This window comes from Bufo bufo, chromosome 4 (genome assembly GCF_905171765.1).
Source record: "Bufo bufo chromosome 4, aBufBuf1.1, whole genome shotgun sequence".
Lineage (NCBI taxonomy): Eukaryota > Metazoa > Chordata > Amphibia > Anura > Bufonidae > Bufo > Bufo bufo.
This window is the reverse complement of record NC_053392.1, coordinates 260,499,516-260,525,540: the sequence shown is the minus strand read 5'-3', so window position 1 is coordinate 260,525,540 and position 26,025 is coordinate 260,499,516. Positions and strand designations below refer to the sequence as shown.

Here is a 26,025-nt window from a genome sequence, read left to right as displayed (position 1 = left end):
CGCTGAACAGATGGAATTAAACTTCCATGGGTACTACCCTCTGTAGTGGAGGCAGCCGTCTCCTGCTCCTCCTCCTCCGCCTCTTTATCGTCCAATTCGCTCTGAGAAGACTAACTGAGGGTGTTCTGGCTATCACCCTGTGTAATGTCTTCCCCCATTTCCACCTCTTCCACATGCAAAGCGTTGTCCTTAATTGTGAGCAGCGAGCATTTGAGTAGACACAGAAGTGGGGTGGTTACGCCGCTCACCATCTGTGTTGATTGCTCAAAGTTTATTAAAACCTCACAGAGGTCAGACACCCATGCCCACTCCTCGCTTGTAAATAGTGGAAGCTGACTGAAAAGGCATCGACAATGTTGCAGCTGGTATTCCACTACTGCCCTCTGCTGCTCACAAAGGCTGGCCAACATATGGAACGTGGAGTTCCAGCACATGCTCACGTCGCACAACAGCCGGAGAGCTGGCAATTTCAAGCGCTGCTGCAGCGTTAACAGACCAGCTGAAGCTGTCGGTGACTTGCGGAAATGTGCACCTTCACCAGTAGCTCAGGCAAATTGGGGTAGGTTTTGAGAAACCGCTAAACCACAAGTTTGAACACGTGGGCTAGGCATGAGATGTGTCTGAGCTTGCCAAGCTCCAAAGCCGCCACCAAGTTACGGCCATTATCAGACGCAACCATGCCTTGTTCTAGGTTGAGTGGCGAGAGCCACAGCTCAGTCTGGTCTCTTATCGCTGCCACAGCTCTGCGGCGGTGTACTGTTTGTCCCCTAAGCATATCAGCTTTAGCACGGCCTGTTGCCGCTTCCCCAAATGCAGTGCTACACTGCTTCCAGCTACCAACTGATGACTGACTGGTGCTGCAAGAGGATAATTCGGAGGTGGAAGTGGAGGAGGAGGTGGAGGAGGAGATGTGGGGGTTGGAGCCACTAACATAGGTCCTGGCAGAAACCCTAATCGACGTAGGTCCCGCAATCCTTGGCGTCGGTAGCACCTGTGCCATCCCAGGGTATGACTCGCTCCAGGCCTCCACAATGTTCTCCCAGTGTGCTGTCAGGGAAATGTAGTGTCCCTTGCCGAATGCACTTGTCCATGTGTCCGTGGTTAAGTGGACCTTCCCAGTAACTGCGTTGGTCAGGGCACGTGTGATGTTACGGGACATATGTTGGTGTAAGGAGGGCACGGCACACCATGAAAAATAGTGGCGCCTGGGGACTGCGTAACGAGGGACGGCCGCCAACATCAGGCTGTGGAAGGCCTCAGTGTCCAAGCCTAAATGGCAACATTTCCAGGAACAGTAATTTGGAAAGTTGCGCATTTAGTGCTATGGCCTGTGGGTGGGTATCTGAGTATTTGTGCTTGCGTTTAAATGCATGGGGTAAGGACATTTGTATGCTGCGCTGGGAAACAGACGTGGATGTGGTCGCTGATGGTGCTTGCAAAGGTCCAGGTGCAGGGCGGGATGCACCCGGGCCTGCGCCTTTGACAGGGGATTGGCCAGCACGTAACACAGGTGAAGAGGAGGCAGTGGTGTGACCTGCAGACGCAGATTGTGGATCCAGGCTTTCGTCTCACTTATTATGGTGTTGGGATGCCATGTGGTGGAACATGCTGGTGTTGGTGAGGTTGCTAGTGTGCACGCCCCTGCTCATTTTCGTATGGCACAGGTTGCAAACTACTATTCTTTTGTCGTCCGCACATTCCTCAAAAAAGCGCTATACTGAGGAACATTGGCAAGGGAGATTTCCGCAAGGGGTTTCTCCGTGGAACAGTTACGGGCCTGTGTGGTTGCGCCTTCCTTTTCCCTTTTGCTTCTTCCAGCTTGTTGCGGTGCTGCAGATCCCTCCCCCTCTGAAATGCTGTCCTCGCTCGGCTTTCCACCTTCCCAGGTTGGGTCAGTGACCTCATCATCCATCACCTCCTCTTCCACTTCCTCACTCTGATCATCCTCCTGATTTGTTGATCTAACCATAACCTCAGTGATTGACAACTGTGTCTCATCCTCTTCATCAACCTCTTGAGACAGTAGTTGCGGTTGACTCATTGGCAACTGTGTCATCATCATCATCTACCTCATTAAACACTAATTGCCGTTCCCCACCGTCATGTTCTTGTGACTGTGGATGCTCAAGAGGTTGGGAATCAGGACACAAGATCTCATGTGCCTCTTCAAGCGGGCTTGGCGAGAGGGCCAATCAAGTAATGACGATAAAAAGAGGTCCTCACTCCTCAGAATATCAAAGTGTGGGATCACTTGTTTGGCCAGACTATAAATGGTGGGAGGAAGGAGGATCAGGGTGAGTATTGTGTTGACCAGACTCCTGGCTACTGAGACTGGGGTTGGTGGAAGACAGGGTGGTGCTTAACCGACTGGAAGCATTATCTGCTGCAGTCCAACTGACCACCTGGTCGCACTGGTCTGACTTCTAGAGTGGTGTCCTGCTCCACCGTGCAAACTGGAACATGAAGCTAGGTATCTTGGATGATTGTTTTTTTTGTGCTCTGGCAGCAGGCACTGTTTCTCTGTGCCCAGGGTCACAGCCACTGCGTGCACCATCAGCATCACGGCCACTTCCCCGTCCCTTACTGCTCACCTTCTTCATTTTAAATGTGATATATACTTGAAAGTATGAAGAAAAGAAGGGGTTTTGTCCAGCTTGTAGTTGTGGTAATCCAAAAAAGCTCTTTATTCAAAATTCAATATAAAATCCAGGTACAAGAATGCAAAGTCTACATGTTTCGGGCACAATTCAATTATAGCCCTTACTCATGACTGTTTCAAATACACTGTCGGATTCACCTTTATAGAGAGGAGGTGGGGCTCCCTCACCTGAGGCAATCAGGCTGAAAGCCGACCCCTCCCATCTACAAGGGCGTACATAAATAAAAACATGCCACAGGTAGTTCATATAGTCCATAAAAAACAACAGGTTAAAGAAATAGGGAAAAGGAAGAGAAGGAGAAAAGAGAGATAAATTAACCGCCACCGGACCGCCTAACGCAGGATTGCAGTCCGGAGGCGGCAGCCCTGCGCTCAGCGACGCATATACGCGTCATCTCGCGTGAGCCGAGATTTCCTGTGAACGCGCGCACACAGGCGCGCGCGTTCACAGGATCGGAAGGTAAGAGAGTGGGTCTCCAGCCTGCCAGCGACGATCGTTCGCTGGCAGGCTGGAGATTTTTTTAACCCCTAACAGGTATATTAGACGCTGTTTTGATAACAGCGTCTAATATACCTGCTACCTGGTCCTCTGGTGGTCCCTTTTGTTTGGATCGACCACCAGAGGACACAGGTAGCTCAGTAAAGTAGCACCAAACACCACTACACTACACTACACCCCCCCTGTCACTTATTAACCCCTTATGAACCACTGATCACCCCTGATCACCCCATATAGACTCCCTGATCACCCCCCTGTCATTGATCACCCCCCTGTCATTGATCACCCCCCTGTAAGGCTCCATTCGGACGTCCGTATGATTTTTACGGATCCACTGATACATGGATCGGATCCTCAAAACACATACGGACATCTGAATGGAGCCTTACAGGGGGGTGATCAATGACGGGGGGGTGATCACCTCATATACACTCCCTGATCACCCCCTGTCATTGATCATCCCCCTGTCATTGATCACCCCCCTGTAAGGCTCCATTCGGACGTCCGTATGATTTTTACGGATCCACTGATACATGGATCGGATCCGCAAAACACATACGGACATCTGAATGGAGCCTTACAGGGGGGTGATCAATGACAGGGTGGTGATCACCTCATATACACTCCCTGATCACCCCCTGTCATTGATCACCCCCCTGTCATTGATCACCCCCCTGCAAGGCTCCATTCAGACGTCCGTATGATTTTTACGGATTCACGGATACATGGATCGGATCCGCAAAACACATACGGACGTCTGAATGGAGTCTTACAGAGGGGTGATCAATGACAGGGGGTGATCACCCCATATAGACTCCCTGATCACCTCCCTGTCATTGATCACCCCCCTGTCATTGATCGCCCCCCTGTAAGGCTGCATTCAGATGTCCACGGATACATGGATCTGATCGGCAAAACACATAGACGTCTGAATGGAGCCTTACAGGGGGGTGATCACCCCATATAGACTCCCTGATCACCCCCCTGTCATTGATCACCCCCCTGTCATTGATCACCCCCCTGTCATTGCTCACCCCCCTGTAAGGCTGCATTAAGATGTCTGTATGTTTTTTACGGATCCACGGATACATGGATCGGATCCGCAAAACACATACGGACATCTGAATGGAGCCTTATAGGGGGGTGATCAATGACAGGGGGGTGATCACCCATATAGACTCCCTGATCACCCCCCTGTCATTGATCACCCCCCTGTCATTGATCACCCCCCTGTAAGGCTCCATTCAGATATTTTTTTGGCCCAAGTTAGCGGAAATTTTTTTTTTTCTTACAAAGTCTCATATTCCACTAACTTGTGTCAAAAAATAAAATCTCACATCTCACACTTGTGAGAAAAAAAAATAAATCAATTTCCGCTAACTTGTGCCAAAAAATAAAAAATTTCTATGAACTCGCCATGCCCCTCATTGAATACCTTGGGGTGTCTTCTTTCCAAAATGGGGTCACATGTGGGGTATTTATACTGCCCTGGCATTTTAGGGGCCCTAAAGCGTGAGAAGAAGTCTGGGATCCAAATGTCTAAAAATGCCCTCATAAAAGGAATGTGGGCTCCTTTGCCCAACTAGGCTGCAAAAAAAGTGTCACACATCTGGTATCGCCGTACTCAGGAGAAGTTGGGCAATGTGTTTTGGGGTGTCTTTTTACATATACCCATGCTGGGTGAGAGAAATATCTTGGCAAAAGACAACTTTTCCCATTTTTTTATACAAAGTTGGCATTTGACCAAGATATTTATCTCATCCAGCATGGGTATATGTAAAATGACACCCCAAAACACATTGCCCAACTTCTCCTGAGTACGGAGATACCAGATGTGTGACACTTTTTTGCAGCCTAGGTGGGCAAAGGGGCCCACATTCCAAAGAGCACCTTTCGGATTTCACAGGTCATTTTTTACACATTTTGATTTCAAACTACTTACCACACATTTGGGCCCCTAGAATGCCAGGGCAGTATAACTACCCCACAAGTGACCCCATTTTGGAAAGAAGACACCCCAAGGTATTCGCTGATGGGCATAGTGAGTTCATAGAAGTTTTTATTTTTTGTCACAAGTTAGTGGAATATGAGACTTTGTAAGAAAAAAATAAAAAAATAAAATCATCATTTTCCACTAACTTGTGACTAAAAATAAAAAATTCTATGAACTCACTATGCCCATCAGCGAATACCTTAGGGTGTCTACTTTCCGAAATGGGGTCATTTGTGGGGTGTTTGTACTGTCTGGGCATTGTAGAACCTCAGGAAACATGACAGGTACTCAGAAAGTCAGAGCTGCTTCAAAAAGCGGAAATTCACATTTTTGTACCATAGTTTGTAAACGCTATAACTTTTACCCAAACCATTTTTTTTTTACCCAAACATTTTTTTTTATCAAAGACATGTAGAACAATAAATGTAGAGAAAAATTTATATATGGATGTCGTTTTTTTTGCAAAATTTGACACCTGAGAGTCAAAAATGTCATTTTTTTGCAAAAAAATCGTTAAATTTCGATTAATAACAAAAAAAAGTAGAAATGTCAGCAGCAATGAAATACCACCAAATAAAAGCTCTATTAGTGAGAAGAAAAGGAGGTAAAATTCATTTGGGTGGTAAGTTGCATGACCGAGCAATAAACGGTGAAAGTAGGGTAGGTCAGAAGTGTAAAAAGTGGCCTGGTCATTAAAGGGCTTCTGTCAGCCCACTAAACTGTTTTTGTTTTTTTTTCGTTTACTAATAATCCCTACACTGCGATTTATGCATACATAAGTTAAATAATAATTTCTGTTCAGTAGAATTTGCTAAAAAGCGATTTTTAAAATATGCAAATTACCTTACTACCAGCAAGTAGGGCGGCTACTTGCTGGTAGCAGCCGCATCCTCCGACCCTAATGACGCCCAAAATCTGGCGCCTGCGCTGCGACCGTACGTATCTTCAATCTGCGCAGGCGCACTGAGAGGCGGCCGCTCTCTCCTCAATGCGCCTGCGCCGGGTGTAGATGTGACATCGGCGCAGGCGCATTGAGGATGGAGCGGCCGAGCGAGTGGCCGTCTCTCAGTGCGCCTGCGCAGATTGAAGATAGGTATGGCCACGGCGCAGGCGCCAGATTTTGAATGCTAACAGGCAGGGCCAGCAGAGAATGATTCCGTTCCCTGGCCCTGTCAATCACAATGCGGAGGGGGCGTCATTAGGGTCGGAGGATGCGGCTGCTACCAGCAAGTAGCCGCCCTACTTGCTGGTAGCAAGGTAATTTGCATATTTTAACAATCGCTTTTTAGCAAATTCTACTGAACAGAAATGATTATTTAACTTATGTATGCATAAATCGCAGTGTAGGGATTATTAGTAAACGAAAAAAAAAAAACAGTTTAGTGGGCTGACAGAAGCCCTTTAAGGGTGTTTAAGCTAGGGGGGCTGAGGTGGTTAACAGTTAGTACTGTAGAATTAGATCCAGTTTTTTGTTTAGACCTTGAGGCTGGCGACTTTCTAATCGGAAAATCCAATATGATTCTCTGTTTAAAAATTTCCTTTTTCTGTCGCCACCTCTTATTGGTTTTTTTATTTTTTCAATACCTTGAACTGACATATAGGAGACATCACCACCATAGCAAAATGGAGACTTGCTGCAGATAATTGCGGTTCTCATGATGCGGTATGTCTGAAAGTATGTCCCACGTACAGTAGCGAAGGATTTTGAAGTGTATGTGCAAAAAAAATTACAAAGGTATTTGTGATGAGGAAACGTTATACAGGACAAGTACCACAGGTAATTTCACAGTTCGCAGTGTCTACGGAAAAAGTGTACTTGATGTCACTGATATTTTAGGGTTGCGCACACTTTAAACAGGAGATGTGGCGCGGATAATTTAACTGTCCGCAGTGGACACCATCTACGGAAAAAGTGCACTGGATGTCACTGATATTTTAGGGAAGCGCACACTTTAAACAGGAGATGTGGCGTAGATAATTTAACTGTTCGCAGCAGCCTATTACACGGTATTTTGCGCAGGATGCTCTAAAATATATACATATTGCTGCTGCCACACACAATATCCTTAAAAGGACTTTTGGGTCTCTGAAATGTTTTTTGTATAAAAATCTTCCTATTACACTCCCTACACTGTCTGTCCCTTCCTATGCACAGCTCTCTCTAACACTGAGCAATTTAGTGCAGTCTGCGCTACAAACATATATTGCTGCTGTCCCACACAATAGTCCTTACAATAGTAAAATAGTCCTTGCAAGGAAACGTTTTTGTAGAAAAATGTAATTCAATTACACTCCCTACACTCTCTGTCCCTTCCTATGCTTAGCTCTCCCTGACTTGGAATGAGCCGAACACGCGTCCTCGGGGGCTATATAGCACTCGATAACACGTTCCGGCCAGCCAATCACTGTATTGCTAGTAGCCAACATGGCTACTGACATTACAGTGAGGGCAATACTTATCTCCACGTTCTTTTGGCTGCTTAGCAACCGCAAAACGTGCGGGGAGGAGACTCAAGCATTGCGCTCGAGCACATGCGTTATTCGGCCAAGTACCGCCGTGTGCCAAGCATAGCGATGCTCGAGCCGAACTGGTATTTGGCCGAGCATGCTCGCTTAACACTAATGCACAGTTAATTGATCATAAGCATAAGTATTGTATCTTAGAGCAAGATAGGGGAGATTTGCCATACACCAACCACACTTTTCCTTGTGCCCACTTCATGCTGCCTTCACAGAAGATTGTATGGTAAGAAAATGTTTTTTTCCTCTTAGTCACCAGACTTAATCGTATGCCGCTTTTATCTGACACAACTTTGCATAGCCACTGGTAGAAACTAACACTCCCTGTAACAGGTACGACAAACTTCCATTATCCATTTTCCTGAACAAACTATACAAGTCAAACAGGGCTTTTTTTCATGGTCCTTCCTTGAAATGTAGACCTCAAAGTCTAAGAAAATTTTTCATGCTTACCTTCTAATTCACGCATACATAAATTTCAATATATTTGGCAAAAATAGCATCAATTTTAAATTTCATTCGATTATTGTTACACATTTGGAAAACCAAAACATTTAATGAAATGCAATAAAATATTGTCATTCCAATGTTCTTTTTCTCATCGAATAGCGATAAACTATCAAACTGTATGCAGATGTGAGCTGTAGTTTATTTCTAACTCTTCTTTTTGTACCTATTCACAGCACACCAAAGTTTTAATTATGGTTGTAACAAGGTTTTACTTTTAAAAGACCATTACTGCCATCTAGAAGACATTACTTTCACAGTAAGCAGAATACATTAATCTTGCCAAATTTCCCTAAAGTGAAAATTCACAATTCCCACTTGATAAAGCTGGCAAAAAAAAAAACACATTTGTTGAAATGCCAAGAACTTGAAATCTACATCTGTCACCAAAAAGGGAGAGCCGTGCAGCCCATGATTTGTCACTTGCTTAGAAAGAAAATCAATGTCTTACCGTATTTTAACAATTGCGCTGTCTGTAATCCTGGCAACAAAATACTCTTGAAATTGGATTCCATTTTACACAACTGTGTTATACTGGTTTCTAACATTACAATAAAAGTTATGCAGTCTTTGAAACATGTCTGAGAGCATTAAAAGGTCTTACAGATGTATCTAGTATAGTGCATTGTGGGCTTTCAGAGAAGCTATTAGAAAACATTAATGTTTTTGGAGGGAGATCACAAATATAAAACCTCAATCAATTAATGGGAATGGATAGCAGCTGCAAACATCTCTGGATGACCCACAATGTGCATTTCAAAGAAAACCTCTTGATTTGAAAGGGAACTGTGTAATGCTTCTATCATGTTACTTATGAACTTGAATACTTGCTACTGAACCCTCTCACAGATTATAGCTGGTCTTTGGGGGATCCAGCAGCTGGCACTATTCAGCTTATTTTCTGGGGACACTTCTAACAAGTATTATAAAATACTGAATTCAGAACCACGGCATGCACTCTGTATTGACTTTTAAAGTAATGGAAACCTTCGTAGAACCCATATGGGCCTCATTATAAGTCAAAGAATGGAGTTCACTATGAAGACGTAAACTGAATCTTACACAGCCAAAACATTCATGAGGTATCTGAGCATTCTTTTATGTTTCATAGATGGTTAGCATTTATCTTAGGTGTCTGAAAACCATAAGGACCAGTGCATTAATAGTCCTTAGTGGTCCAGTGCCATAATGTTACGGCACCACGAGGGAGTGGGTACAGCAGCAAGCTCCTGCTGCATTTGGAAAAACTCCATTCTAAACTATTTAACTCCTTAGATGTTGACTGTTTGACATCTGTCAACCCTATCGAGCCCCGGCAATCCAATCATGGGGCAAAAATGGGTGGTCATGTCAATCAAGAGCCTAATAGGGCACCTGTCAGCATTATGCTGTCAGACAAAACACTGCAAAACAGAAGGCTCATACAATGTATTATAGGAGCAATGACGCCCATAGAATTCATATTCCTAATCCCTCTTTCATACGAGCTAGTTTTCCATCTGGTTGCGATTCGTGAAGCACGTGCATCACATCCGGACTGACTCCTGACCCATTCAATTCAATAGGTGTGGAACATAAGCATTGTTATTCACGCATCATTTTTGCATTCAGGAAAAATCTCAGCATGTTTTATACTGTGTGTTTTTCAAGCAGCTCTGGTTCCATAGAAGTGAAAAATTTTATGCATTTGGATGTAATCCCGATGCAATCCGGATGCAATGTATTTTTCATTGATCAAACTGTCAAACTGTACAAAATAGGATTGCGCTGCAACTATTACTGAACTCCTCTTTCACACCATGCAGTTATACATCATCAGGTCCAAGAATGGGACGGAATGCAGATGCACATAAATATTCCTCCCCTCGTCCAAAATCTATAAAAGCCAAGGGGTCGCACTTTTACATATATATCCACGCAGCGTGGAGATTTTAGATTTGTAATATGCTGATTACAAGTGTAACTTTGTGAGTACAATAAATCTTTTTATGGGATATATATGTAAAAGTGCTTCACTATTCTGCGACCCCTTGACTTTTATAGATTTTGGAGGAGGGGAGTAATATTTATGTGCATCTGCATTCCGTCCCATGCTTGGATCTGATGATGTATGACCGCATGGTGTGAAAGAGGACTTCAGGAATAGTTGCAGAGCGATCCTATTTTATACAGTTTGGACTTTAAGTGAACTTGACCCACATCACTATATTAGGATCTGAGACTTTTTCTTTTTCTGTCTGGGTATTTTTCATTGATGATTGATAGGAGATGTAGATTTTTATTCTTCCTTTTTTTTTTTCATATGCCCAAAAAATACATCCAATCCGGGTGCAATCCGGACAGAAAAAATGCACACACTAAAAGCAATCGCAGAGAAAACTGATTGAACTTGCACGCAAAACCATCAGTTTTCCCTGAACAGATCCTGACACAATCCTTATCCGTCATGTGAAAGAGGCCTAAGTGGAACTAAAATAAAAAAGGGAACAAAACATGCAAAATATTTTAAAAAGTAAAAAAATATATATTTTTTTGCCCATTATGCACATGTCATTGGTTTTGCCAAATTATGAAATAACAGTTATTTAATCTATCATAAAACAATGCAAGAACTAATTTTTGTAGTTCCCATTATTTCAAAAATAGTTCAATTAGAGATCAAAATGAAATCAAGCTACATTTAAGAGGCTCCACTTCCTTTGCCAAGTCCATTTGACTAAGAAGTGAGAGTCCCCAAAACGGAATTACCATGCACCCTAGAGTTGCGCCTCCATCTGTGCCTGAAATACACCCAATTTAGGCGTATTTTAGAATAGTAAATGACATTGATCTTTTCTATTAATACACCTATGAAAACAACTCATCCCACAAAAAAAGAAAACAAGCCCCACTCATCTCTGTTTATATATAGCCCCCCCCCCCTTTTCTGGTTCCCATCTCCTTTTATCCAAAGCCACCTCTGCACCACTCAGGTCCTTGGATGTATACTTCAATCATTAACTGCAGTGGTGGCCTGCTCCACTTGAGTCAGTGGGGAGTAGGTCACAAATGCAACCAGCTATTGGCTACAGAGGAATCAAACTGGAAATGTATATCCAGGGACCTGAGCAGCACAATGGAGGCTGGAGAGCACAGGAGCCTGGGAAGCTTCCCTTTGTAGGTCCCATTGTATATTAAACCCTTAACGGGATTCTGTCACCAAGTTTTAGGCTATAGAGATATGGACATGCACGGCTAGATCACCGCTAGCATGTCCGCAATATACCGGTCCTATAGGGCTGTGTGCTTTTATTTTCTTTAAAAAAGGATTTTAGAGATATGTATATTAGTCTTGTAAGGTGACCAAGGGGCTGTACTAACCTTCCTGGTGCCCAACCACGCCCGCCTGTGAAGGAGGCCAGCACCACCTATGTCCTCCGAATCTTCTCCTTTCGTCATCGATAGATAGCCGTAATCTCGCGATGCGCGAGCTCGCGCATGCGCAGTTCCTTCCCTGAGGCTGATGCCTGCACAGGGAAGGAACACTATACCGGCACTGTGCAAGCGAGCTCGCACAACGCGAGATTACGGCTATCTAACAGTGACGAAAGGAGGAGATTCGGAGGACATAGGCAGTGCTGGGCTCCTTCACAGGCGGGCGTGGCTGGGCACCAAGAAGGTTCGTACAGCCCCTTGGGCACCTTACAAGGCTAATTTACATATCTCTAAAGTCCTTTTTTAAAGAAAATAAAAGCACACAGCCCTATAGGACAGGTATATTGCGGACATGCTAGCGGCAATCTAGCCGTGCATGTCCGTATCTCTATAGCCCAAAACTTGGTGACAGAATCCCTTTAAAGTGGTTGTGACCCCCCCAATTCCCAAGTTCACAACTGCTTTAAGGGGTTAATATACAAAGTAGTAATATTTTACATCAAATTAAAAATATGGGCTTGGAACAACATCTAAGTAAGACATTGTTTCAAACACTTTTAGAATTATGTCTCCAAGTTAAAATTTAAAACAAGAAGTAATTAAGCCACTAATCATTAAACTTGGAAAGCTAATTGTAAAACGATAATAGCATTTTGCTATTGAAATATATTGAAAGCCCTATGCTGTTTGTATTGCACTCATAAGAAGATAACTTAGAATTATGAACATCATTTTTCATCTCCCTGTTAGAGCATTATTACCCAATGTTCTATTTATTAATTACTTCCTTCTACATTAGTGTATAATAGGTAGCATTAAATGACTCAAATTCATTGATTTTGCTGCACTGGAGGGAGAGCTAACACAATTCTTAATGACTTTTCACAGTTCTAGTTAGCCAGCTGAGTATGCTACTGCCAAACAATTATTTACATTTTTTACCTAATTGTCCTCCAGCAATCGCAAACTCCAGAAACTTATAATGCTTAATACATTTCTAGGTCTGTGAAGAACACAATGAAATCCAGCACTCAGTGAAAAAAAAAAATGCCCTTTTTCATACTTGCATAGCAAAATAGAATTTAGGAAAATTTAGGAAAATTCATTCTGCATAAGAGGCTGGATACTGCCATCATGATTTACATGATGGAACTGCAGCTTAGAAATAAAATCTGCTTATTTACTGTCATTTATTGGGATCATTGTGGAATGAACTGTTGACAGTGGCATTAAATAAGCTCTCAATGATGATAAGATTGTTCTGTCCCAGCCAAACCTCAAATTATTAGTTCTAACACATTAATAGTAGATGATAGGGATGAGCGACTATCATAAAACTTGATTAAGATTCAATTCATCTGAATTGTTTGGGTGATTTGATTAAGGTCCAAATAAATTCAAACCAAATCGAAAGTGCTCCAACTGTCCTAAAAAGCTGTGGATGGCTCATAGGACGGTATTTAACTCATTCAAAGCTCTTTAATGCCAAACCAGCATTAGTAATCTAAGAGTGACAGCGACATTTCCTCTGGGTGTTTGCTATTTGCTTTACAACTGGTGGCATTAGAAGCAGAGTTTGTTAAGAGCTCATTTGCATCTCGTTTTTATAATTAAAGGGGTATTCCCATCTCATACAATAGGGGCATATCGCTAGTATATGCCCCCATTGTCTCATAGGTGCAGGTCCCACCACTGAGACCCGTACCTACACCGAGAATGAAGCGGGGAAGGTGGTGGCTGGAGGACCACGGGTTTCCCCAGGTTCGCCCTCCACCAAGCACTCTCCCCATAGTAATGAGCGGTCACCACTCCCATTCATTTCTATGGGGCCGACGGAAATAGCCTGGCCAGCGCTCGGCTATTTTTGGTGGCCCCATAGAAATGAAGAGAGGACGGCTGCGCATGCTCAGTGCAGCCTCCACAACTTTTGCGGCTACGTTTTCGGTGTAGGTGCGGATCCCATAGGTGGAACCCGCAGCTATCAGACAATGGGGCGGATTCCCCATTGTCTGAGATGGGAAAACTTCTTTAAAGGACCTCTGATGTAGGAAAGGGTTGTCCAAAGTGGACCAGCCCTTCAAGTTTTCGATAATTTTTCCATCTTGCATATATAATGTATAATTTTCTACAATACTTAATTAATTTTGAGCATTACTCATTACTTCCCAAAACTGATGAATGATAATACTTATCTAAGTTAATTAGATCTGTCATCTGTTCAAAGGTCGAGATTTATAAACTCATGTCAGATCTCTTGTCTTGAATTTGCGGACACACTGTGAACACTGTAAAATATTTGATGAACTTGCATGTTTTTTTTTATTTATCATTATTTGTAGAAGTGCTGTTATGATATTAATGAACATAGGCAGTACATTAACCCCTTTAGGGCCATTTTTGTTAGGTTTTTTTACTCCTTGCCTTCCCAGAGCCATAACTTTTTTTATTTTTCTATTCACATAGACAGCTTACGAAGGCTTATGTTTTGAGGGACAAGTTGTACTTTTTAATGGCTCCATTTACTATTGCATACAATGTAACATCTAGGAGTGTGTATGACTTTTTATACAGTTTTTTTTGGAGGTGAAGTGACGAAAAATTGAAAATTGGCCTTGTTTTTCAGTACCCATCATTTGCTGTATGGGATAAAGAGTTTTACATTTTAATGGAGCGTTTTCGGATGCGACGATGCCCACGATGTTTAATTTTTTTATTGTTTATTTTTTACTCTAGGGAAAGGGGTGATTTTCCTTTTTTATGTCATCCTAGGTGACTATAATATGCAATTATTAGATTGCCACTTGTATTCTGTAATGGATATATATCAATTACAAAATACTGGATTCAGTATATTCCAATGCAGTGCTTCCACTTGGAGGCCAGCATTGAAATATACTTGTTATCAGCCTGGAAGCCTTCTACAGGCTCAGGCCTTTTACTAGTACAGAACTGCTTCACCAATCTCAGCCAGGGGAAGGCATTCTGGGCCAGGAAGTGTGCGGCTTCTGGTTTTAGTGCTGCCACCTGACGTGGCATCTGAGGGGATAAATGACATTAGCCCTGGGCCTCTGCTGTTTAAAACATTAGAAACCCAGCAGCTATGGTGCCCGCTGCGCTTGCAAGTGGGTGCTACCTTTCTTATTCATTGATACCAGCGCTGCAGTAACAAACAATTGAATACATTGTTGCAAACTGAATGATACAACGTATATTTCACAGACTTCGCCTAACAACATACTAAACTGTCACTGATTGGAATAACAGCTACTCATGTATTTTGTGTTATCATTGATTATTATATTTATAACCTCCATATTGGACTCTGGCTAAGCATTAACCATAATATTTTGCATATACAGATCCATTTAGTTTATATTAGCTGCTTGGTCCGCAGCATATGTGGTTCTGGACACATATTATATAACTGCACAATTATATTTTATATTTGCATATTTTTCATCTTTATTCTGTATTTTATTATTAAATATTCCTTATTAGTAAATATATTATATAATATATTCCTTGAGGAACTCACTATTTTTAATGATTCTATAGCATAGCTCCCATGTTGTTCAGTCACATCCTCAGAGAGTGGCACCAGCCCAGCTGAACGGTTAAATGTCTGTTGCTGCACTTGTTCTTTTCAATATTAAAGTCCTATGTAGATCTCGCAGTCTATCTCTCTCTTTGTCTCTCTGTCTCTCTGTCTCTGTCTCTCTCTCTTTGTCTCTCTGTCTCTCTCTCTCTATGGAAAAAATCAACCCAAATGAATCTGAAGAAACTCAGATTCTACCAAACAAGAATTTTTTTCAAAAAATGTTGGTCAAATTTAAATTCTAATGAATTAATTTGCTTATCTTTTGTCCTGTGCAGTCCATATAGCAGTGCAGTAGTGATTTTACAGTCTGTGTATAAAAAGCATTGCTGGTGAGCAGAAAGAGCTGCTGGGTAATCTTTGCTACATACTGCCTTCCAGCAATGCTTTCTTCTTGAGTGTGTAGTACCAAATCTTTCCCACATTATACAGTAAGGAACAGAAGTATTTGAACACCCTGCAATTTTGCAAGTTCTCCCACTTAGAAATCATGGAGGGGTCTGAAATTCACATTGTAAGTGCATTCCCACTCTGAGAGATATTGTATGATTTTTTAAGAATTGATTTGTCTTGCACTGCTGAACATAAGTATTTGAACACCTGAGAAACAGAAAGAATTCTGGCTCTCAAAGACCTGTTACTGTGCCTTTAAAACATTCATCTCTACTCCACTCATTAATCTAACTTAGTAGCACTTGTCTGAGCTTTTTAAAGACACCTGTCCGCCCCACAGTCAGTCAGATGCCAACTACTACCATGAGCAAGACCAAAGATCTGTCAAAAGACACCAGAGACAAAATTGTGGACCTCCACAAGGCTGGAAAGGGCTACGGGGAAATTGCCAAGCACCTCGGTGAAAATAGATCAACTGATGGAGCAATTATTAGAAAATGGAAGAGGCTAAAGACGACTGTCAGTCTCCCTCAGACTGGGGCTCCATGCAAGATCTCACCTCGTGGGGTATCACTGATTATAAGAAAGGTGAGGAATGAGCCCAGAACTACAAGTGAGAAGCTGGTCAATGACATGAAGAGAGCTGGGACCACAGTTTTAAAGGTCACTGTCAGTAGAACACTACGCCGTCATGGTTTCAAATCATGCATTGCACGGAAGGTTCCCCTGCTCAAGTCATCACATGTCCAGGCCCGTCTGAAGTTTACCAATGACCATGTGGATGATCAGAACACCATCCCTACTGTGAAGCATGGGGGTGGTAACATCATGCTTTGGGGGTGCTTTTCTGCGAAGGGGACAGGGCGACTGCACTGTATTAAGGAGAGGATGAATGGGGCCATTTATTGTGAGATTTTGAGCAACAACCTCCTTCCCTCAGTCAGAGCATTGAAGATGGGTCGTGGCTGGGTCTTCCAACATGACAAGGACCCGCAGCACACAGCCAGGATAACCACGGAGTGTCTCCGTAAGAAGCATATCAAGGTTCGGGAGTGGCCTAGCCAGTCTCCAGACCTAAATCCAATAGAACTTCTTTGGAGGGAGCTGAAACTCTGTGTTTGCTCAGCGACAGCCCCGAAACCTGACAGATTTAGAGGAGATCTGTGTGGAGGAGTGGGCCAAAATCCCTTTTGCAGTGTGTGCAAACCTGGTCAAGAACTACAGGAAACGTTTGACTTCTGTGATTGCAAACAAAGGCTTCTGTACCAAATAATAACACTGATATTCTCAGGTGTTCAAATACTTATGTTCAGCAGTGCAAGACAAATACATTCTTCAAAAATCATACAATGTGATTTCCTGATTATTTTTTTTCTTTTATTCTGTCTCTCAGAGTGAGAATGGACCTATAATGTGAATTTAAGGCCCCTTCTTGATTTCTAAGTGGGAGAACTTGCAAAATCGCAGGGTGTATATCAAACTGCTCAGCAATACCTGATCTAGAACATGTTGCCTGCAGATTGCACTGCATTTTCAACATGTTAGTTCCTGACAACATGAACTCCCAGCTTCCTTACCTACTTTGATTAACATGTGTGAGGTTTACATTATTGAATTATCTAATAATAATGTCCAATATGAAGGATAGTAAATCTCTCTATTATCAGTATAAAAGTCTTTATATATGTGTGGAGGGATCCATCTTCAGCGGGATACAATATATTTTACTAGATGTCTGTGAGCTTTTTCAACATAATCTGATGATCTTAGGGCTGACATTTTCCAGCAGGGCTTCAAGCAAGCTTGGATCCAGGGTTGCCATCAGGATTTTCAGGGCTCCAATAAGGCAAACCATGTACTCATCTATTTTTATTTACACTGTTTACCAATCACCATAAATAATATGTTCACTGTATTCTATTCTACCAGTTATTATGATTACAAGGATACCAAATACTGTAAAAATCCCATCTTAACAGCATAGCTTTTCTATAGAGGAGTGGGTAAGGCAGACGTTTATTGTACAGAAGGTCTCGGATTCAAATCTCACTAAGACCTATAAAAATATAATTTTTACCTTCTAGCTTTTTTCTTTTATGGTAAAAGTTAAAATTTTCTGTATAGTTAGTGTTCAAAACAATAGAAAATAACTAGAGAAAGATAACAAAATGATAAAAAAAATAACAAGGAAAAACCATTAATGTTTTTGTAATATACTTAGTATGAAATATCACAAAACAGTATTTAGTATCCCTATAATCATATTAAGCTGACCAATAGATTGAACACATTACTTATGGTGTTTGGTAAATGTCAAACAATTTTTTCCCTTCATTTCAGTAGTATGTATTTAGTGTTATGCCTGTGAAGAAAATAGCTTAAGTATGGAAAATGAAGCTCTTCTTACAGATCAGGTCTATAGTGTAATGGTAACTCTTCTGTCTGCCATACAGAATGAGTTGAGTTTAAATCCTTAGGGAAACCTGTTAAGTAATTTCTTTAGTAACAGTCTATATGCTGGAAGAGGGCCCAACCCATATCCATACTAATGAGGCTGCCGGGCTCTGCTTGGATTTATGATGTTCCAGCTGGAAGGAGAGCCAGATCCTTGGTGCTACAGACATTCCCGTGAGTCTTACACTGGGCTGTAAACACAGCATGTGGGTCACAGTTCGCCATTACTCTGGAGGAGTCGAAATACACTCAGAACTTTATCACCTGATTTATATAATGCAGCAAGGTTTAATGCTGGTGCTATATATATATATTTTTTTTTTGTGTAACTGAAAAACCCCTTTAAGTATTTTTTGCAAATACATATGGGGAATATTTAGCAAACAGGTGTAAAGTAAAACTGGCTTAGTTGTCCATAGAAACCAATCAGATTCTACCTTTCATTTGCCAAAGGAGCTTTGAAGGTAAAATCTGATAGGTTGCTTTGGGCAACTAATAGTTTTCCTTTACACCAGTTCTGATAAATATACCCCATTGTTTCCAAAATTGCACCATTGTCTGGCTTTGTCCTCCTTCACAAATGCCCTCCCCTTGGCTTGTTGCCCTACAGTTCCCTGTAGTAGTTTGGTTCCAGCATCAGGTGGATCATGCTCATTTCTTCATGTTCACTGCTTCTGTTGTCTCTTACCCTCTTCCTGAGAAAAGTGGGGGCTGAACAGGGCCTGCTTTCCTCAGTGACATCATCGATCCTCTTTCATCCTTTCTGTACATTGTGCTTCTGCTGTCCCGGCTGACTCGATATGCTGACCTAAACAGTTCAGCATTATCTAGGGATCAATATGAAAAGTGGTTCAGCACAGCTCTGAGTAGTCAGCTAAACCACCAATGATAATGGAAAATATCATTACTGTATTTGCAAGTGAGCTCTCCCTGGCTATAAAAACTCAGAGCTCTGTGTGAGGGGTGACTGGAACAAGCACTTTAAAGGGGTTGCCTCACTTCAGCAAATTACACTTTTGTAGAGAAAGTTAATACAAGACACTAATATATTGTTATTACCCATATTGCTTTCTTTACTGGCTGGATTCATTTTTCCATCACATTATACACTGCTTGTTTCCAGGGATACTGACCACCCTACAATCCAGCAGTGGCTTTGCTTGCACACTATCGGAAAAAGTGCCCGCTATTCTGCTGGCCGAAACTGCGAGAGCGTCCATGGACTGGCATTTTTTCCGATAGTGTGTAAGTATGGCCACTGCTGGATTGCAGGGTGGTCGTAACCATGGAAACGAGCAGTGTATAATGTGGTGAAAAGATGAATTCAACCAGCAAAGGTGACAATATGGACAATCACAATACATTAGTAAGTGCCTTATATTAATTTTCTCTACATGATAAATGCCATTTGCTAAAGTGAGACAGCCCCTTATGTTCTCTATAAATAAACTTACATTTGTCCTATTTTTTTAAATAAAATTATTACATGCCTGTATTTTGTGAAAATAGAATTTTAATAAGACCCATTGTCCTCCTGTCCATATCCCCCTCCAGGTAAAAAAAAAAGGAATTTCAGGAAAGTATAAATTTAATATAGAATTACTGTATTTTCTAAGAACATAAAACCTCTTGTTTAGAGCAGTAAGGCTCTGTGGTATGCTAGCAACTTTCCTATCTGCAATTCAGATGGTCTGGAGTTTGCTTCCTCAGGGTAATGTGTTAGGTGAGGCTTTTTCAGATTATGCTAAACTAAAAAAATATGTGTGGAAATGTGTTTTCAGATTATGGTCAAAAAGTATACATTTTGGTTCTGGTAAAAAATGGGGGTCTTGCCGTAAATCAAAAGCTGGAACGTAAAATTTCCATTCTTCTACCGTAAGAAAATGTTCCTTTATTCTGATATATTCATGCATCTATGGCTTTTCTTGCAAAAGTCGTACTAGGCACAGCCCCTTAAATGATGCTTTTATTAGATTTCAGCATTTTCACTGCTTTTGCACATTTTGCTACTTGGCCTTGTTTGTCAAAAATGTTTAATTGAGGGGGCGGAGCTAGCAGAGCATGGTACTGGACGCTTGAAGCTCGAGCTCCTCACCATATCACCTGACCTAACAGTGACCCTGACGACTAACCCTGTCTAACCATGGGCTAACTGAGCAAAGAGAGGTAGGGAGCTGGAGCACAGCCCCAAAAACCAAAAAGTCCCAAGGGGACTTGAATAAATACTTAAACAAGAAGTTGCCATCACCTGCCTACCGGGGGAAAACAGCAGCGGCTGAATCCCGCACCACAGCAGCTCCTATGCCCTCTCGGATACACAAGGGGACCCAGTCCCGATGCCAATTACCTGGTCCTTCCTTAAGCAATCACTGACCCAAGCCCTATCCCCTGTGATGAGGGAGCTGGCAGACATCAAGATGGAGGTGAAGCAGATGGGCCACAGGGTGGAAGCGCTCGAGGACTCTCAGGTCTTGATCACGCAGCACAACAGGGCGATGCATGTCTCAACTGCAGGCTCTCCACACATGGATTAATAACACCCATCTCTACCTGGACGACCAGGAAAATTGTGAACAAAGAAAAAATGTGGGACTATGTGGCATACCAGAGTTGATCCCCGCCGAGGCCTTAACTGAAAATGTAATTCAGATTTTTTCCACACACTGGTGGGGCCTAAACGAGCCACTGCCATTACTATTGAGAGAGCACACAGGGCCCTTAGACCGAAGACCCTTACGGGAGATCCCCCAAGGACACAATATGTGCTCTGTTTAACTACCTGGACACTGCTGCGGTCCTCAAGGCAGTGAGAGAAAGAGATGACATCCTGCTAGACAATTAGAAGATCTTGCTTTTCCAGGACTTGGCTGCAAGCACCCTGGCCAAATGCAGGGCCCTGCGTCTTTTGACGGACATATTGAGAGCCAAGAAACTACATATTCGATGACTATTCCCGTTCGGCCTCAGTACCTCTATTAACGGCAGACAAATGGCGATAAGACACCCGACCAACCTGATCAAGATATAGGAGGCCTTGGAGATACCCCCAATTGACATACCGTCCAGGCTTCCAACAGCCCCCTGGACTTACCTAAAATCGGCTCTCCACTGTCATGGCAGCTGGCTTCCAGAATCAGGTCACCGAAGTGGACTGATGACCCTCTCCTTTCTCCCTTTAAGGGATCTTAGGTTTGATATATGTTTTACAACAATACAGCTAAGAACTTTATTAGCTACTTGAGCAGCTAGATCATGCATAGTGAATGATTCTAGGTTCAGTTTCCCTTATCACCACATATATGCAATTTGTTTGGGATTTGCTTCTTTATATATCTGTTCTTCTTTCCATAGGCTGAGATCGGCCCGGGGGGACCCTCGGAGCTTCTCTGGTGCTTTGGGGCAGTTGGGGACTTTGTCCCCCATTTAGGCCTACTTGCTCTGGACCTACTCCTGCTTGGTATAGACAAGTATAGGCATGGTTACAATGTATCTACAAATAAAAACAAATGCAACACAGATGTCAGACGGACGTCATCCATATTTTTTGTGGATCTGTGTTTTTCAGGCCACAAAATACATTTGGTCGTGTGAATGCCCCCTAATAACACATAGACATTATTAGTTAACCAAAAAAAGAAAAGAATGCAACAAATACACCCAAAAAACTCGCAAAAAAAGGCATGTAAAATTAAGAAAAGAAATATCCCTCCAAAAAAAGAGGAAAACATGGATGTGTTTTGATCTATAACTGCTTCTCAGCATAATTAACAATTAAGCATAATAAATAGTATACAGCCCCGGCATACATGCTGTACAGTTGTGGCCAAAAGTTTTGAGAATTACATAAATATTGGAAATTGGAAAAGTTGCTGCTTACCTTTTTATAATAGCAATTTGCATATACTCCAGAATGTTATGAAGAGTGATCAGATGAATTGCATAGTCCTTCTTTGCCATGAAAATTAACTTAATCCCCAAAAAAACTTTCCACTGCATTTCATTGCTGTCATTAAAGGACCTGCTGAGATCATTTCAGTAATCGTCTTGTTAACTCAGGTGAGAATGTTGACGAGCACAAGGCTGGAGATCATTATGTCAGGCTGATTGGGTTAAAATGGCAGACTTGACATGTTAAAAGGAGGGTGATGCTTGAAATCATTGTTCTTCCATTGTTAACCATGGTGACCTGCAAAGAAACGCATGCAACCATCATTGCGTTGCATAAAAATGGCCTCACAGGCAAGGATATTGTGGCTACTAGGATCATCAAGAACTTCAAGGAAAGAGGTTCAGTTCTTGTTAAGAAGGCTTCAGGGCGTCCAAGAAAGTCCAGCAAGCGCCAGGATCGTCTCCTAAAGAGGATTCAGCTGCGGGATCGGAGAGCCATCAGTGCAGAGCTTGCTCAGGAATGGCAGCAGGCAGGTGTGAGCGCATCTGCACGCACAGTGAGGCGAAGACTTTTGGAATATGGCCTGGTGTCAAGAAGGGCAGCAAAGAAGCCACTTCTCTCCAAAAAAAACATCAGGGACAGATTGATCTTCTGCAGAAAGTATGGTGAATGGACTGCTGAGGACTGGGGCAAAGTCATATTCTCTGATGAAGCCTCTTTCCGATTGTTTGGGGCATCTGGAAAAAGGCTTGTCCGGAGAAGAAAAGGTGAGCACTACCATCAGTCCTGTGTCATGCCAACAGTAAAGCATCCTGAGACCATTTATGTGTGGGGTTGCTTCTCATCCAAGGGAGTGGGCTCACTTACAATTTTGCCCAAAAACACAGCCATGAATAAAGAATGGTACCAAAACACCCTCCAACAGCAACTTCTTTCAACAATCCAACAAAAGTTTGGTGAAGAACAATGCATTTTCCAGCACGATGGAGCACCGTGCCATAAGGCAAAAGTGATAACTAAGTGGCTCGGGGACCAAAACGTTGATATTTTGGGTCCATGGCCTGGAAACTCCCCAGATCTTAATCCCATTGAGAACTTGTGGTCAATCCTCAAGAGGCGGGTGGACAAACAAAAACCCACTAATTCTGACAAACTCCAAGAAGTGATTATGAAAGAATGGGTTGCTATCAGTCAGGAATTGGCCCAGAAGTTGATTGAGAGCATGCCCAGTCGAATTGCAGAGGTCCTGAAAAAGAAGGGCCAACACTGCAAATACTGACTCTTTGCATAAATGTCATGTAATTGTCGATAAAAGCCTTTGAAACGTATGAAGTGCGTGTAATTATATTTCACTACATCACAGAAACAACTGAAACAAAGATCTAATAGCAGTTTAGCAGCAAACTTTGTGAAAACTAATATTTGTCATTCTCAAAACTTTTGGCCACGACTGTACATGAGGCATTAGTATATGTTTTGATCAAAAAGCATAAGCCCACTCACCACGCCAAAGTTGCCTCCTTGAGTGGGAAAAGAAAAGACTTACTCTTTTTTAGGCATTTTTAAATAAAAAAAATAGCAAACAAAAATCATGTGTGAAGAAAGCATTTCAATTGATTTGATTCACGGTTAGCTGCGCACATTTTTTAATTATATAAAATATGGATAACTTAATAATATGCTACATTTTTACGGCAGTGAAAGTGAGACTTTAATTCTGATAACTTAATAATATGCTACATTTACTGCAGTAAAAGTGAGACTTTAATTCTGATGACCTATCATCGTTGTGGGTCTTACACCCGGGAACCTCGCCGATCAGCTGTTTGGGAAGGCAGCGTAGCTTGCAGTAAGGTAGCGGCCTTCTTAAACTTTTTCTAAGCCATGTGATGACACTTTCACCGGTCACGAGGCATAGGCGCAGCTCAGCCCCATAGAAGTGAATGGGCCAGAGCTTGAGACCAAGCAGAGCTATGCAATATACGGCACTGTGCTTGGTGAGCAGAAAGATGGCCGCGGCACTACTGCAAGCTCCTGTGCCTTCTCAAAAATCTGATTGCGGGGGTCTCCATCAGATAACGATGACTAGATGTCACGGATGAAGTTAGCATATAGCTGGAACATATAAATAAACGAGCGACTGGCTTGATCCCAAACTAAGGAGCTTATAGGTGAACCCTATAAAACCCTAAGAGCTCTCCCTGACTGCTATGCACATGCAAGGGTCTGTATGGTAGACAATTGCTTGCCCGCGTACCTAATACTGTGTGACACCCGAAAACGCTATAATAGTGAGGGGACACGACCACCTGCTCCCTGCACTTAATACAGACAGAGTCAGGGTCACCTAGAATCAAGCCAGCAAGGAAACACAATAAAGTAAATGACTTATCTGAACAAACAGCAGAAGCAGCCTCCAGCAGTGAACACCTCATCCAGGAAGTAGTATAAACCGCAAAGTGAGGCAGTATGGGAGGGATTATAAAGGAAGATGATTAGTCGAAATAAGTGACACCTGACAGAATGAAAGGAGATGAGAAAGTCAAACCAAAACAAAGAACATCATACAAGAGGTAAAGAAGAACGTCTGCCAGATCTTCTCACAGAAGTGGCGGTGACACTAGAGATTAGCTAAGTTTTGAAAAATTTGATTCTGCAGCTTTGCCAAATTTTGACAAGAAATTTTATTTGTTACAAATTAATTCCGCACGGATCGCTATGTTAAAACCCTAATCAGCCTATCCATCAATGGGACCGTTTTTAACGGCCGCTTAGACAGAAGTGCACCCATCTAATGGCCGTTAAAAACAGTAATACACTCACTTCATACACTTGCTTGCGCAGAGGCAGTTCGCTCCTCTCTTACGCGGAAAAGACCTACTTAGCGACCTGCGCTAAATGTGATGACATCATAGCCTTTGGAGGATTTTTATTTTTTTCCTGTTCTTTCTAAGACAACTTTAGCTGCCATTTTAGGAAAAAATATTTGTTACCATGAAGCACGAGGAAATTCGGCTTTGTGGCAAATCAAATATTTCTTCAGATTAAATCCCGCTTCGGAAAACCCTTTTAACTTGCAATAGATCCTTTCTATATAAAAAAAAATATATAACTAGTATTTTAACAAGATGTTTAGCTGTAATAATAGCGGAATTATTTCCAATGTGACATGAGTATTACATTTAAAGGAGAGGGACTGTATGCAACCACAAGTGTTCCAGTCAATGGGTTGCATATTTTCATTATGAGTGATAATACATTGGTACACTTTTTCAACCCTCCAAAAATGAACAAAGAAAGCATTACTAACTTTAATATAGATGCACCTAGAATTAGTATGGTGATATTTTGGTAAACAAAACAAAATTAAATATGAGAAATGTATGTTTGTTTTTGTCAACTGTGTATGCAGCAGAGCTGTGTGTGTGTGTGTGTGTGTGTGTCAGTTAAGTATGCAGTATAGCTGGGTGCATCAGCTATGTATGTAGCATGGAGAGTATGTAGCACTGTCCATCTATGCGCAACATGGACAGATGTTTTCTGATTATATGACAGGTCTTATTGCGTATAGATGGACAGTGGTCTGATATTCTTAGCCCTGGTGTCAAATGCATTGCCCACCGAGCGCCCACATTGGGTCAACGAGTCAGCCCAAGTCTGTTTTTGGATGATCCCCAGAAACAGCAGAGTTGGTTACGCTTCAAGGGAAATTTTAAATGCGGACATCGCATTTGCACCTGCTGTAACCACATACAAATTGGCCAAACTGTTGTTTCTGTGGCCAACCAAAAAACCTTCTCACTTAAACAGTACATCAATTGTAACACCAATTTTGTGGTGTATTGCATCACCTGCACGATATGCCGCTTACAGTATATAGGCTGTACTTCCAACAGCCTTAAAACAAGGATTCAGAGGCATATTTCTGATATTCCGCATGCGCTGACCAGAAATGTTTCTGCGGTCAGGTCACACTATGCGGCTTGTCATGCAGGTGATACAAGTGGTCTTGTTGTGCAAGGGGTGGAATGAGTTAAATATCCCAAACGTGGAGGTGATCATAGGAGAGTTCTTTTAAACAGAGAATCTTATTGGATCTTTA

The 26,025-nt window shown here is 42.2% G+C and overlaps 1 protein-coding gene across 1 annotated transcript in view; it reads left to right on the top strand.

Moving 5' to 3' along the window:
* CSMD1 (CUB and Sushi multiple domains 1) overlaps positions 1–26,025 on the top strand; it is a 2,494,699-nt gene that overhangs the window by 281,666 nt on the left and 2,187,008 nt on the right. The gene's annotated exons all lie outside the window — the stretch shown is intronic.